Source organism: Loxodonta africana, chromosome 15 (assembly GCF_030014295.1).
Source record: "Loxodonta africana isolate mLoxAfr1 chromosome 15, mLoxAfr1.hap2, whole genome shotgun sequence".
Lineage (NCBI taxonomy): Eukaryota > Metazoa > Chordata > Mammalia > Proboscidea > Elephantidae > Loxodonta > Loxodonta africana.
Window position 1 is genome coordinate 20,892,009 of NC_087356.1, and position 16,660 is coordinate 20,908,668.

The 16,660-nt window shown below is 38.5% G+C and overlaps 1 protein-coding gene across 3 annotated transcripts in view; it reads left to right on the forward strand.

The window, feature by feature from the left end:
- The window catches only part of MEIS1 (Meis homeobox 1), a 142,814-nt gene that overhangs the window by 121,003 nt on the left and 5,151 nt on the right, over window positions 1–16,660 (forward strand). The window lies entirely within an intron of this gene.

Genomic DNA, 16,660 nt, shown 5'->3' on the forward strand with positions numbered 1-16,660 from the left:
ATGGTCAGCATTCATAGTTAGAAGATTTGGGGCCCTTGGATCAGATGTGAAATTTATTAGATGAGACGTCTTAGGCCAAGTCTATGCCAATAAATTGCTTGAGGATTGAGGCAATTATGCAGATCATTTGGGTAAAATATTTTTAACTAAATATTTGAGGTAAATGTATATTCTTTTTAAAGTATTGACTTCCATAGCTAATTGCCTAAATATTTCAATCTAGCATGCTGGTGGCAGATTCAAATGTAAACATACTTTAGAAATGTCATGTATGTATGTATTCTTCCTCCTTTATTCCCTCACCTCCAATTATAATTTTTTTTAATTGTCCCAATCATAATTTGATATCAAAATGATAAATAATAACATTAAGGGTTTTTGTCTTTTTGGTTTTCCATTGTTGTTGTTGTGACAAACATCTCTGTTATATCAGCAGTGAAAACACATTAATGAGGATTAGATGATTATTTAGGTCTTTAAGTATTTAGGTAGCACTTCAGAGAAAACACACACACACATACACAAAGCGAATACTAGGTTCTCTTTTCTCTTGAATAACAAACTTAATTTTTTTATATTGAAAATGTGAGTGTAGGATGGTCGAATAAAAACTCCCTGACATGTTTTCACACCAGTGTTGCAGACCTGGGAATTCTGTGTGATGAAGACTTGTGCCTTGTGATTGTATCTCAGTTGCCGGAAGCCTCACACACTTCCTGCCTCCGCAGAGTTCTGGCCAAGGGTATACTGAATGAATTTTGCAGTTTTCTTGTTTACTGTTCTCATTCAAACACTATCCCATTAAGGAGTGATGTTAAACGATTATTCCTTTGTGCTTTGAGAAGGCAATATGGATTTTAGGTGCAAAGTATGTATTGTATGTGAAATAGAATCTGTGTATGGTGAGAAAAATCACTTTCTGTCAATAACCCCCCGAAAAAAACCTGTTTCAGTCCGGTTGATTCTGACTCATGGCGATCCCGTGTGTGTCAGAGTAGAATTGCACGCCACAGGGTTTTCAACGGCTGCAAACTTACAGAAGTAGATAACCAGGTTTTTCTTCTGCAACTCCACTGGGTGGATTTGACTTTTTTGTTAGTGGCTGATAACAGAGCATCCAGGTAGCATCCTAACATCTGAGGTGATACTGTGTAGAATTTTCACAGCTCTAGAGTTCACAGATGAATACACATACCAGATTTTTCTACTTACTTTATTTACTGCCTTCAAAGTACAAAGCATTCAGGCAGTATTTCCCATTTATTACTAATGAAAAAAAAAAAAGTGTGTTATCCTTAGAGATTTATGCCACTGACAGGTAAAAAATGTAAACTTATTTTTAAGAAAATAGCGTCTCCTTTATTAGAACAAACAGATTCAACTTTGTAAAGGTCAAGTTCCTTTCTGAGTTATTGTAATAGTGCAGCAAATACTTTTATAAGTAATCAAATATTCTTTAAACAAAGGTACCTGTTTAGATGTAAATGTTAAAACATTCACGAATTACCCCTTCAACTTCTGTGATCTAACAATCAATCAGGGGTCATAAGGTTTCATAGAATTGTTCTGCTTTTTCGTCCAACATAATTTAATAATACATTTACAGATGTTGTTTAAACATTAGGCACAGATTGTTTTGTCAATAAAGCTGAACAGAGGCATGACACAAAAGCAAGGGAACAGATGTAAAACACCGCGCAACACGCAAGAAGCACTGGGTCACTTGTTCGCCATTCAACTACAAAACGAAGTGCTGAGCAGAGTGGTTTTCCTTTCCTGGGGATTACCTACGGAGGGAAGAGCTTCACACACACAAAAAGAAATTTTATTAAGCAGGTGGTTTAACTTTTTCCTTTGAGAAGAGAAGTGTAACCTACTTTTATAGGTAGACCTCCTAATTGATCAATGGAGTAACAGGTACAAGTTTTTTTTTTTTTTTAAAAAAGAAGATGAAGATGAGGAAAGAGAAACAGAATAACTCCCCAGCACTTTTCAGAATGTGTTGTTGTTCTCCAAGTCTTGGTTAATTACTATGCTTTTCACCTTAAGTGTCAATTCTAATAATATTACTTTTACAGGTGCTTACTCTGGGCTTAGATTACAGCAATCAGTAATACTCACTAGATAAAATACTGTCTAGTTACTCATCGGAAAATACTGAAATCAGTCAAAAAATGTTTAGCTTGCATATTGCCTGAGACAGAATTGGCAGGGCGCCAGGCAGCCAAGGTATTATTAGGAAAGCCGAGCAAATAGCTTGCAGGGAAAAGAGCTGTGAATTTAGAAACCTTCAGGTATTGTCATGTCAGGGAGTCTTAGGAGTTCAACAGAGACACTGCTTTTGTCTGCAGATTTTAAAAATTTCCACCAAACAATCCTCCTTGAAAATGACTCTGAAGTCTGTTAAATATACTTTGTTGTAAGTTTTACACCATAGGTTTACTCAGAGCTTATCCCCACTGTGTAAAATCATGCCTGAATACTGGTAAAGACAGAAATCCCTTATGAAGGGGCAGGTGGGTACCCCCTGTGCTTGATGGAAAACCCCTGCCCCTTCTGCCATGGGGCCAGGAGTATAGGTGAAAGGAGAAATAAGAAGGTCTGGGATGTAAGAAGGTGGATTTGAAGAGTCCAGGTATTTTTTCATGTGGCTACTGTTTATCCTCCCTCCAGCCAGCATTCAAAGGGAGCTTCAGAGCTTTTCAGGAGAATAAGACAACAGGGTGATGCCTGAAGCTGAGAGCCAGCACAACCTGAGCAAGTACTTCAGGGCCACTTAGGGTTGGAGTTCAAGTGAGACACAAAGCTGAGTGAGCTGGGAGCCCGATTTATCCCTCGTGGAGCCAAGGTTTCAGAGTCTCTTGTGATTTTTTTCAAGGCAGTGAAACCAGGGGATTTGTGGTTGACTTTGAATGCGGTGTGTAGGTCAGCACAGCTTGTGGTCAGTCTTAATTAAGCCAGATTTGTTGTTTTCAGTGTCTTGGCCACAAGTATCTGGTCAGAGAAATGGAAAGGGCTCCCCATGTGTCATGCAACCTGGCAGAGCAGGACCTGACTCCCATGTACCTTCAGAGAGCAGAAGTGTGGGGGCTGAGAGGCACGGTGGTCCAGGGGAAAGAGCCTGGCGTGACAACGCCTATCCACAGGTGGCTCGGGAGTAAATGCCCCTGTAAGCCTCATGCCAACATACATTTTACACAGGGTGTAAGGTGAGGAGACCTGCAGGGAGAGAACAATTGGAGTCAGAACTTTCCATCCCATTTTTGCTCCTCAATGATCGAAGGTGAGTGAGTCCTCACTGAGTTACCTCATCTCCATGGGTAACAGTTTTGGAACATTCACTCTGTGGCCCTTCGCCTCAGGTTATTATCTAGCCTGGACTATTAGAGCTGGAAGAGGCCTTAGAGCCATCCTGTCCTTTAAAATAGAAGGGTAGGACTAGTTAGTCAGGCTCTAAGACCTCTCCCAGGAGTCCCTGGGTGGTGTCGGTGGTTAAGCCCTTAACTACTAGCTGAAAGGAGCCTTGGAAGAAAGACCTGGTGATCTGCTTCTGAAAGGCTTAAAAACTCTGTGGAGCACAGTTCTGCTCTGCACACACAGGTTGCCATGAGTTGGAATTGACTCGATGGCAACTTTTTTTTTTTTTCAAAGGCTTCTTTTAGTTCTCTATATAATAATGTGAAGGAGTCACAGTGGCACAATGGTTAAGCACTCGGCTGCTAACAGAAAGGTTGGCAGCTCCAACCCACCAACTGCTCGGAGGGGGTAAAGACCTGGTGATCTGTTCTCATAAAGATTACAGCCTAGGAAACCCTAGATAGGGCAGTTCTTTTCTGTCCTATAGGGTTGCAATGAATAAGGATTGACTCAACAGCACACAACAACAACTACAACATACAGTAATGTGAGCCAAAGGTTTGGAAACTGACTCTATTTCCAGCCTCACATGGCAGGGGAAGAAAACCACATCCTTCCATAGACAAACAGGAAAATTAATTAAAAAGTTGTTACTTTTCCTCACGTTAAATAAGCAAGTCAAAGACGGTAGAATGAAAACTAGATGAAATTAAACATTATCACAAGACATGAAAAACATGTGTGCTGTCATTTTAGGATCCACAATAAAGATAAATCAGCTGTTTTTAGCAGTGTGCTGTGAGTCTGTGAAGGGCATGACAGATAACAGGCTGGAAATTTCTGAAGTTATTGTACAGCAAAATTTGTTTTTTCCCCAGGCATTCAATCTTTTTCTCTAGTAATTTTGTACATGACAAACTTTTTAGTGGGTGCATTAATAATCTATAAGTAATGGGTTGTCAGGTGTCAGTTAGATAAGATTAAAAGACTATTTAAGCCTTATGCATTTGCTTCTTTGCATGAGTTTTATAGGTCAGGAGAAACAACTTTTTGAATCGTGGCTGTATGGGGGCTCTCTCTCTCTCTCTTGCTCTCTCTCCCCACCCCCTTCCTCTCTCCTTCTCTCTTTCCTCCTCTCCTTCTTCCTCTCTCTTTCCCTCTCTCTCTCTTTCTCTCTCTCTCCCTCTCAGTCTCCCTCCCTCTGTCTCTCTCTCTCCCTCCCTCTTTCATTTGGCTCCACTCCAGGTATACGTGGAAGGCCTGTATTACGTTACATAAGTCCGGCGTGTAGGAGCAGATTTGAGACTCACACTCTATGAATCAAGGGGACAATTTTAGCTGTCTTCTGTAAACAAATTTTAGTTTTTAAAATGTTACTCTTTCTCTTCTCACAGGAAACTTAGTCAGGGGAAAACAGCCTCAGCTGAGAGGCACACTGAAGCTTTAAACATGGGTAGTTTCCTAGCCAGTCAGGTTTAGGTCTATTCTTGTCAAATCTGTCTTAAGTGTGTTTACATATAGTTTGCCTTTCTGGTATTTTCTGCTTGCACAGACCTGATCTCCGCCTATTTTGTGTCAACAGTTGCTGAGGCTGATGTTGGGTGATTAACCATTGAGCACTGAAGCACCGAGGAGCTCAGAGCTGTGCCCACTCTAGAGACCCTCTCTGGTGCTCTCGCTTACATCACCATCTTGCTTCAGGCTGCACCTACATAAAACAAACAGCGTTTTTGAGTGGTTAAAAAGTCAGCCTGAAATATTAAAAATGGGGCAAATGTTGCCTCCTTGTTGAATAAAACAATTTTCTCAAAAACGGCATGGAGCCAGGGGCGCCGGGGGAACGAAGTATTTCTGAGGGCACACCTCGTGTTGGATCCCGACAGGATCCATCCAGTGTGTGACTGCTGTGGAGCTTTTTGTAAATGCTTGGGAAAGGGGTTGTTCTGGTTCTTTTTAAATTTTTTACAGGGAAAGAGAACATTTAAGGAAAAAAAAATCCATCCAACACCATGGGTGCTTATCACTTTGCAAACACGGGGCTTTCATGTTCAGTGCCTTCAGGGTTGTTGATATTTCCCTCTTTATTTTATTTCCATCCTTGGTCTGACCCATTAATATGAAAAATAATGAACTCTATCATGCTCTGGACACCTGGACAATAACAAATAAACAAAAACCCTTCATCTGTTTCTCTACTTGGGACCCCCTTTTTCCTTCTTACCCTCTTAACCAAATGTGACTAAAGGACCAAATGCTTCACAAGATTAGATTCTATCACTGAAAAAGGGGAAAACAAAAAGCATTTGCTTTCTTAAACAAATGAACTTTCAGTAAACCCATGAGGGATTATTGGTCCTGGGTTCTCAATGTAAGTTAGGTTGAAAAGGAATTTCTTATCCTTGGTGAGATCTGGCTTACTATTGATAAAGTCGGTATTTTTCAAGAATAGTATATTGCCTGGGGATGGAAATTAAATGCACCATGTAATTAAAAAATATCTACGTATATGCATACATACATACTTAAATTTCCAGTATTTTCTATTGGTGGCTGCTCATTTGAATGTAGATACCAGTAGTTTTGAGGATTGTTGTCTAGTTGAAGGATTGATTCTCCTGACCTATATCGCTAGAACATCTGCTGTGGTTGGCTTTATTTGATCCCTACTTTGGGTCAGAGTTCATATGTACTTGGAAAGGGTAGGGGGTAGGGGATGTTGAAAAGCTAATGGAAGAAAATTGTGCATGTCCAAAAGATGTAAGATCTCAGCTCCCACGGCTGCTCACCTGGCAGTACTCTATGGAGAGTTAACAGCAAGGGGTTATCATGGTCTTGGCCAAGTGGGGGCTGAGGGAGGGGTGGGAACTGAAGAGGCACAGCAGAATCGTTGAGCAAATATTGTGTAAAGGAGCATATTGAGAGTTAAAATCTTTCTTAGTCATGCCATTTCTTCTGAAATTTTGAATTACAAAGGGATATGAGATTTTGAAGTTTATCAAAAAGGAACATGGATTAAACTTTCAGAAACAATGGGCTACATAACCAGAATATGAGTCCCGGATGGGATTTTATGCGTCATCTGAGAGATGAGGAACCCGAGGCTCAGGGCCTTGGAGTGTTAAACTGATAATTCCAGGCAGGGATAGGACTGAGTCCTAGTCCAGTGGCTCTTCCAATCCAGCATTATGCATTTTAAAATCCATTGCCGTAGAGTCAATTCCAATCCATAGTGACCCTATAGGACAGAGTAGTACTGCCCCCATAGGGTTTCCAAAGAGCGGCTGGTGGATTCGAACTGCCAGCCTTTTGGTTAGCAGCTGTATCACTTCACCACTGCGCCACCAGGGCTCCTGAGATACAATTCACATACCATACAATTCACTCATTTAAAGGGTACAATTCAGTGATCTTTAGTATTTTCACAGAGTTGAGCAACCACCACCACAATTAATTTTCCTTACCCCAAAAAGAAACCCCATACTTTTAGCTGTCATCCCCATAGCCCCCAGCCCTAAGCAACCACTAATTTACTTTCTATTTCTATAGGTTTGCCTCTTCTGAACATTTCATATAAATAGAATCATATAATATGTGACCTTCTGTGACTGCCTTCTTCATTTAGCAGAACGTTTTCAAGGTTCATCCACATTGTAACACACATCAGTACCTTACTCTTTTTTTTTTTTTGCTGATTAATATTTCATTGTATGGATATACCATATTTTGCTTATCCATTCGTCAATTGATAGACATTTGGGTTGTTTCCACTGTTTGCCTACTATGAACAATGCTGCTACATCCATGTACAAGTTTTTGTACCGTTATGTATTTTTGAGAATCATGACAGTATCCCAACATACCCCATCTTGGTCTTACAACTGGCAAAGCATTTTTCAAAAACATTAACTCACTCGACCATCACAATTTTTGCACCTAAACACTCTTATGATCCCAGAGCCAGTAAGTGGCAGTTTTCCTATTGAGTTCTCATACTCTTTCCACTGACACTGCTCTTAGCTCTCCTTGCCCTTGACCAGTATTTCATTGACATTGTTCAAAGAAAAAGGTAGCCACATAGAAATCTAATTAACTCAGGGGTGAAATGCGCATTTTCCAAACATTCTCCCATGTAGCTTAGATCCCCAGGAGTATTTTTCAACAATTTGACCAATTCAAAGAGGTTATTTGGTTACTGTCGTTGTCTGCATTTGAGAGGTTTCATCATATATCTCCATTGAGAGATTTTTGCCCTTTAAGTGGTTCCATTCATATTTTAAGGGACTACAGATTATATATTTATATAAATTATATAGAGCTTAAGGTTCAAGCTTTAATAATTGAAACAGAAGTTACAGTATGCATTCAAAGGAATAGACACAGGCTTCCATTCAAGTCAAGTAGTCATGGTTGTGCCATTCTGTAGTCTAACTTTGTGACCAGGTGAAAATAGAAATCAAGTGAGATTTTGAGATAGCCATCCTTGGCATGAATGGACACTCCAGGCCTGGGAGGTTTATGGTTGGTCAAGGTTTGGGGAGCTAAGACAACTAAAGGAGAGATCCTGGAGAAGGGAAGGAGCTCAGAGGGATTTCAAGATGGTGCTGTGAGTCTGTAACGCCTTACATATACTGGGGCTGCTCGTCATTCTAACACAACAGCGTTTCAATTCCAGTCATTCAAGGAAAATTTTCTTAGGAAATACAGTGCATATTTGATCATTAGGGTGGCGATACACCCCAATTGCCTAGGGTGTTTGAGGTCGATGCCTGTTGCCCCAGCATGATAAATAGTGCCCTTTCACTCTCAAAAGTGCCCATTTTAGATGATAAATTACCTGGTCATCCCATTCATAATGGACATCGGCAGGAAACTAGTATTTGCTATAAATAAAAATATTTATTTTGTAATGAAGATGTTTAGTTAGATGCAGTTTTATGGGAAGATTGGAATTTAAATGAAAAATGATTCAGCAATTAAACCAAAGAGAGACATGTCTGTTCTTGAAGATATTATTATATCTATTTTAGTTTTTCTATTAATAGGGAATGTTTTGCTGTATTATCCTAGAATATCATATTGCTTATATATTGTGCTAATAATCATTATAATTCCGTATACCCTAAGAAAGCCATTATTTTTCTTATACGTACAAGGATATGCAAACTCATATTTGGCAAGGTGTCACATTTAAGCAAATAATGCTTTATAAAAGTCCTTTTGTTACCTCTGCTTTATGTCAATGGATATTTAAAATATTTTTTAACTGCTGGGTATTCCTTATGCTAGGTCTGGTGATACATCACCACCGTTCATTCCACTGAGTTTGGATTCTAGGGCTTTAGTGACCTAGATAGTGGCAGAGAGTGACAGAAGAAATAGAAACCCTTCTATACTCACAGTTGGAACTAGATCAAAGGATAAACCCTCCCCCCGCCAAAAAAATCCAAACTCATGGCCACTGAGACAATTCCAATTCATAGCAACCTTATAGTCCAGTTGAAAGGATATTAGCAAGCCTACATTTTTTTTAGAATAAAAATATCATTTTAAACTTTGCTTTCAAGGAAAGCTCTTTGTCATAGACTCTAAGCAATAAAGTATTTGAAAGTTATTTCAGCATCCAAAGTCCAAAATAATGTATGGGTTTTGTTATTACTTTGCATTGTAATTGTTAACTAATTAGTGATTGTTTTTTTCACTAGTTGCGTTGAAGGAAATTTTATATGTAATTAACTTTCTCAATTGTCTTAAACAACTTCAGTTCTTTCTAGAGTAATTTGACAAATACCCACATTACTGCTAGAGAAGGGAAACCTTCGCATACCGCTGATGGATGGGCTTACTGTAACTTGAGCAAATTCCAATATTATGTTTCCAAGGTGGGTGGAGAGCTGAACATGTGCCCCTCCTTCCCTCCTTTTTGTTTGTCTCCTGCCGCCATTCTCCACCTCCCAACAGCCCCCTCCCTCCCGCCCCCAGCCACACAGATGATGTATTGCAGTCCTGGAACTGCTGGATCCTGGATGAGGTTAAGAAATGAGAAAAAGTTGCCAAAAACATGATTTCATAAGGTTTGAGTTGAGTTTGAGTCAACTTTCTTGAGCGTCTGAAAATCATGTTTCATGAGATTTTATTTCACAAAGAAAGGGAGTGTAGAAGGTTTGGACCCTGAAGACAGCCAGTTATGGATCATTAAATCCAGTAAGTAGGTGGAAAGCTAAATTGAAGAATTCCAACAAAAAGTTTTGAAGTTAATTTCTTGTTTAAAACAGAAGAACAGAGAAGTATTCAGAAGATAGCTAGAATTCTTTCCCTGAAGAGTTTATGTGTAAAACATACCTTAAATTTATTAGGAGATGATGTCTTAGAAAAAAAAAGCAGTACATATAATTTTATTTGGAGCCCCGGTGGCACAGTGGCTAAGCTTTGGCTGCTAACCAAAAGGTCGGCAGTTCAAATCTACCAGCCACTCCTTGGAAACCCTATGGGGCAGTTATACTCTATCCTATAGGGTCGCTATGAGTTGAAATCAACTCAATGGCAAGGGGTTACAGTTTTATTTAAGTGACTGTGATAAACCTAGAAAAACATGCTGTATCAAGGAAATTCATGGAGGAGAAAATTCTGGAATTCAGTAACTGCCTTTCAATATGAAATTTTACGTTTGAAGATTTTTCATAGTGCTTAATTCTAGTAGTGCAAAATATTTTTTAAAATATTTATAAAAATTACCTAAAATGAATTATATGTATGTTGTTTGTTTTTAATGGAATAAAGAATGGTGCATGCAGAAATTGCCAGTACTTACATTATACTTAAGAGTTCATGGTGTTAATTTTTTATTATTATTTAAGTACATATATACTTATATTACCTAAATATTAATCAAGATGATTATGATTGATGCTTTCTTTAATTGATAGTGTAGGTATAGATAAGTCCCTGAGTGGTGCAAATGGTTAAGCATTCATCTATTAGCCAAAAGGTTGGTGGTTTGAACCCACCCAGAGGTGCCTCAGAAGACAGGCCTGCCTGCAGATCTGCATGCAGAGGATCTCCATGAGTTGGAATTGACTCAATGGCAACTATCAACAAAAATAACATACATATATAGAATGCAGTTTTACTAATATATCAAGTTATTTCATGAAATATTTTCTTAAGAATTAATTTTGGTGTCATTGGGCATGTGAGATGTGAGAGTACTATAAATATTTCTCCATACTTAGGTATGTGCCTTCTGAAGTAAGCCTATGTCCACCACCATCCAGCCAGTTCACCACTTGTGCCTCGTTGGCAAGGAGAACTGCAGGTGTGGAGGAGGGTTATACCATTGTTTCGAAATAGCAATGTTTTGATTTTATGTGGTTGACTGTTGGCTATGAGCTGCCAAACCTACACAATGTGAGTTACCTTTAATGATTAGTGAATAAGGAGGGCGGTAAACACTGATGAATAAATTGAGTAAAGGTGAAAATGCCATTTCTGAAAAGTGAGCAAGTAATTTTGCTTTAATTTTGCCAGTATTACTGAGAACCATACAAGAGGACAAAGCGTGTCAGAGTATAGGCAAACGCCAAAGCTAAACGGAAAAAGTTGTCTGTGGAACTGGGAAAATGCACCTGTGTTTTGGTTCCTAACTGAGTCCCCCAGTGGTCGCCTCATCCCTCCTGGCTATCACAAAGGGGAAACTAAGCTTAGCAATCCAGTTCTGGAGGAAGGGACCAGGGCAAGAGTGGAGAATGAACTGAAGGACAAAGGTCAACTTCAGAATGCTGCTTTACCAGACCTTGGTCAGAAAGCTATTCAGGTATCCAAAGACAGAGAATGAAAGGAGATGGGTAGAATTAGCAGAATGGGGGGAAGAATGTCTAAATATGAACAAACGTCTAGGGGACAAGAAAAGAAAGAATAAAGCAGAACTTCCTGGATATCCTTTTAACATGATAATTCAGGACTCATCTCTATTCTCCTTGTCTGATTCCTATAAAAAATGTGAATAAAATTCAATTTTTAGCTGATACTAGGTCTCAGATTTTTAGAGATTTTGCTCCCCTCTCTACCTCCCATTCCCCCTTATTAGGAGCACTTCGGTTCTAAAGAAACAACTAGGTAAAAAGAAATGCATCTCTATTTATTTTGACATGGAATAAAGCCAACTCCTTATCTTCCTTTCCCTTGTAAAACTTGGTTTTTGAGACAGGAGACAGTTTGATCACAGGGAGAAACTCTAATCCATGATTCTATGAAAAAAGGAAACATAAGGATGCTTTTCCTAATCCAGTATTCCACCACCTACAGGGAGGTGGTTCTTACAATATGCTTCACAAAAGGAGATTGTGGGTTTAAGCCAAAATGGCGCCTATATATTTTTAAGTACACCTTGACTTTCAGAATGCGATACGGAAAGGCAAACCAGAACTTTTCCAACCTTCAGCCCAGTTAACTTAAAAGTTTACTTTTTTAAAAGCCCAATTTATGGCAAATTTGGCTTGCATTCTATTAAGTCAAGATGTGCAACTATCTGTTTTAATAATTAAGAAAAACTGTCACATTGCCATGTATTCCTGGCATTATACATCTGAGTTTTACAAGCAATAATATTTGGACATCAAGAGTAAAACTGTAAAACTTTTCTCTTACCTCTTTAATTTTTCTAAGAGACCTTATGTCAAATTCTGAAGGTTGTGTGCATTTATATTTCATCTCAAACTATTTTGTGGCTGTTGGTGAGTACCTTTTTTATTGCACATTCAAAGTGAAATTTCATTACGGTCTCTGTTGTACTTACCTTTAAAAACAGTTTTTTCCTTGTTCAAGCTCTAACACATATTTATGTGCCATATGTATACATACATACATCCATATGTATGTGTATAGGTATATATATGTGTGTATATATATAAAAAAATATATATATATATTCAAACACAGTAACCCTGGTGGCGTAGTGGTTAAGGGCTAAGGTTGCTAACCAAAAGACTGGCAGTTCGAATCCACCAGGCACTCCTTGGAAACCCTATGGGGCAACTCTACTCTGTCCTATATGGTCACTATGAGTTGGAATCAACTTGACGGCAGTGGGTTTGGTTTGTTTTTTTGTTTTTGTTTTTTTTAAATATTCAAGCACATGCATATGTATAAAAGCTTAAAATAACTTTTTTTTCTGATGCCTCTTAAAATGACTGTTTCAGGAAGAGAATATGTCCATTTAAATTCACATAAAATCTAAAGTTCTGTTTTTTGGTTCAGTGTTTAGAAAATTCTTGAGAATTTAGAACCTTCTGCCACGGAAAGTAAAGCATTTTGGTAAAGCATTTTGTCACAAAAGCAGGGAGGATGAGACACAAGGTCAAAGGGCGTTTTAGAAACAAACAGCTGGACCAGTTTATTTAAACAGATACAGGGATGGGGGAACTGACCTCAGTTTGACTTATAGTGGGAGGAGCAAGAATGTCATTTTATTACTTTGCCCAGAAGGAAAATGTTTTTGTATTTGAATTCACCCCAAAGCCATCTAAACACATGGTTCTGCTATATGGAGCATAATTCCAAAGACAAAGTACATATAAGATAGTTGAGGATAATTATAAAACACGCTAAAGAGAATCAAATGTTGAGGTGGTTTTAAGATGGGAAAGGTAATGTTTTTAAAAATAAAATATTTTGCTATTTGGTTAGCAATTTTCATATAAAGATGTATACCATGACCTCAGATAGTAATATGAGTTGTTCATATACTATTAGGAAATGTAAGTAACTAATGTTCAGAGGCTTACTACGTCCTGTACCTATTAATAATGTTTCATTATATTGGATAGTGGCGCCCTGGTGGTGCAGTGGTTAAGAGGTATGGCTGCTAACCAAAAGGTCTGTGGTTCAAATCTACCAGCCACTTCTTGGAAGCCTCATGGGGCAGTTCTACTCCATCCTATAGGGTTGCTATGAGTTGGAATTGACTCGATGGCAATGTTTTTTTTTTAAATTTTGGATCATTTTTTTAATGTTTTAATTTAAAGAATTCCTACCTTTATATCTACATATCCTACTGGTAGGAGTCCCTGGATAGTGAAAACAGTTAAGGACTCAACTACTAACTGAAAGGTTGGCAGTTCAAGTTCACTCAGAGGTGCCTTAGAAGGCCCAGGTTCCAATTTCCAAGAAAACCCTATGTGGTATAGTTCTACTGTGACACACCTAGGGTTGTCATGAGTCAGAATCAACTCCACGGCAGCTTACGTTTGCGTTGTCACTAGCAACAAATGATCATTGCCACCAAGCACCTAGTAAGTGTGGACTCAGCTAAGTAGCTGTGGTGAGGCGTTTCTTTTCGTCATGAGGTCCAGAGCAGGCCTGGAATAACTACATTTAGTATTGTCTACCAGACCAGACATCTTAAGAGGAACTCAGGAAAACCTCAGTAGAGAGCAGAGAGTGGTCCAGGTGGTGAGTGGACTCAAAAGCACATCCTACAAGGAACTTTTTAAAGAATCAGGAGTGTTGAATCCAAGGAGAAGAGTGGAAAGGGCTAGGGGGCATGGTGACTACATCTAAATATTTGAAGGTTATCCTAAGGAAGTGAGATTAGAATTATTTAAATTATCCTAAGGTGATGTACTGGTGAAAGGATTTTAGATCAAGTAAGGCAAAACCTTCTAACAGTTTGCCTTGTCCATAGATGGTGTGGACTAGAAAGTGGTAGTAAGTGGTACCCATCTACTTGATGGGAATATAGTAGAAGGGATTCATGTCAGTGACCAAACTACCAGTAATCAGCTGCTGTTGAGTCATTGCTGACTCATGCACGGCAACCTCACGTGTGACAGAGTAGAACTGTGGTCCATAGGGTTTTTGTGGCTGTGCCCTTTCAGAGGCAGGTTGCCAGGGCTTTCTTCTGAGGCACATCTGGGTGAGTTCGACCTGCCAACCTTTCGGTTAGTAGTCAAGTGCTTAACCATTTGTGCCACCCAAGGACTCCTGTGACCAAATTAGATGACCATTAAAGCCTTTTCCAAACCTGAGATGTAATTTTTCTATGATTCCATGAGTGTAATTGTTATAGATTCAAACCTGAGTTGGTTATTATGAATTGGCCTATGGGATTCTGAACGTATGAGTATGAGGGAATCAAGATTAGGAATATAGATAACTCAAGCCACTGCATTCTCTTTTGAGTAGCCTTATCTGTCTATACGCACATGCAGCGAGGCTATCAGAGTCCTCAGTCTATAAAATGTTCATATGCATGCTTCTTCCCTGCCTCGACAGGAAGGTTGTTGCCAGTGGTAACTGGCTCAAAGCCAGCTAATTATTAGCTATCTATTTAGTCTGGGATATTCGAGATGGGTGGCACAATAGTGGTCATGCTCTGGTCAAGAAGTGAGAGCGGAGGGCCCTGGTACTTCTGCCACCATTTGCCAGTTGTGTGTCATTCAGCAAATTATTAACATCTCTTGGGTGACACGTGACCTCAAGTCAGTCACTCAGTTTCTCTGAGCCTTGGCTTCTCATCTGTTAAAAAAAAGAGGGCTTTTCCTATTTTTTAGGTAAATGGTATAAATCATATCCATAAATAGTATGTTTTAAAAGCAAAGTTAGCCATCAGAGTTCCTTCTTTCTAAGAGCCTACAGATTATGAATACCACCATAGATAAAGAGTTGTTTTTTTTTTTTTGTTCCTTGCCTATGTTAGTTACTATGAAAATTACTTTTGGTATATGCAGAATATTAATATTAAATAATTTTCTAATTGGTCATGCAGTGGGAAGGCAGCTAATGAAAAAGCAGATTTTTTTTTCATTTTAATTGGTTATTTCACATGGTGTTTGTGCTACACCTGTGCTTATAATGAGACTGGAGAATTAATCTAACCTTCTGCTCACATGATTCCAATTTTCATGGTTTATACAAGATAATGATAACCTGATTTGCAACACAATTTGTTGTAGATCTGTGTTTTAAATATGTTTATTAGGAGTTCAGGGATTTCATATACAAGAACTGATATAATATATATTGCCAGTAAAAGTTAGCACCAACAATGGACCTTTTCATTAGATTCCAGTTTCATTCCTTTTTTTTTTTTTAATAAATCTTTCAGCTGTGCAACCCTGCCATTACTGTTTGTTTTAATGACTTTCCAGATAATGGAAACACATAAGGATGCAAGATATTGACAATCTTAAACTGTCACGAAGTATGCATTTTTGTTTTTAAAACCTGTCCCTGTCTGTCTAATGCTTTGGTTTTTAGAAACTATTTTCTCTCCTGAAGTAGGCAGACTTACAAACTGGAAATTCATACCGGACTGTGAATTCTTTAATTATTAATAGTGCATTATTAAACTTTTCATTGTATTTCTTTTATGTGCTTCTCGTGTTTGATATATTCAAATTTGAGTTGAGGACTAAAAGCAATTTACTATTTCAGAATCTAAGATGTCTTATTCATTTTCTGTATTTGATATGTAATTCTTAGTATTATGCAGTACAAATGGATCTTAAAAAAAATTTTTTTTAGGACCTTAAGAGTTGGAAATTTCGTGAGCATGATTTTGAAGGTCTTGTATTAACCACTGTTTTAAAATTTGCAGTAACTAGCCATTTGGGGAGGGGCTACAAAAATTGTGTCTTAATACGATGTTTGTTATACATTTTCAGTGCTAGCTGGAGAAAGCAAGATTATAAGTTCAATTACTGTATAGCTGTGACCTTGCCTTGACCTCAGACTTTGCATAAAGAGCAAAGGGGGGGAAAAAAAAACCCAAGAAATCTCTACAAGGAATGCATTTCTCTGAAGTCCCCAGCAGTGTGAGTTAGTGGTGATAAACTCCAGACATTCTCTCATTTGATGGTGTGCTGCCATCCAGTTCATTATCTTAATAGTGAGCATTAAAATAGAATTAGGTTTGCAAGAGGTAGGGAAGGTTTTGATAAAAATTGTAAAAAAAAAAAAAAAAAGAAGTCAGAGAACATATAAGATTGAAATGTTGCTAATTAGGAGAGGTAACGGATGCCCTTGTAAACATCTCACTCACCAATTTTCCCCCCTTGGAATTGAAAAGAGTGGTGGCTTGTATTGTTTCCTGAAAACTCTGCTAATTCCCCCATGAAAAGATGAAATGGAAGTGTCCAACTGTGGTAAAACAGGCAAACATAAATCAACTCAGAAACCCCAAGCCTGTGTACTCAAAGGTCGCCAGGGGTTACAGGGTTTGCAGCAGGTGAGCTGCACATAGAGCAATGGAGAACTGAGGCAGTTCCATTTTGCCAAGACCCAGGGTTGCTCTCACTGTGATTCATCT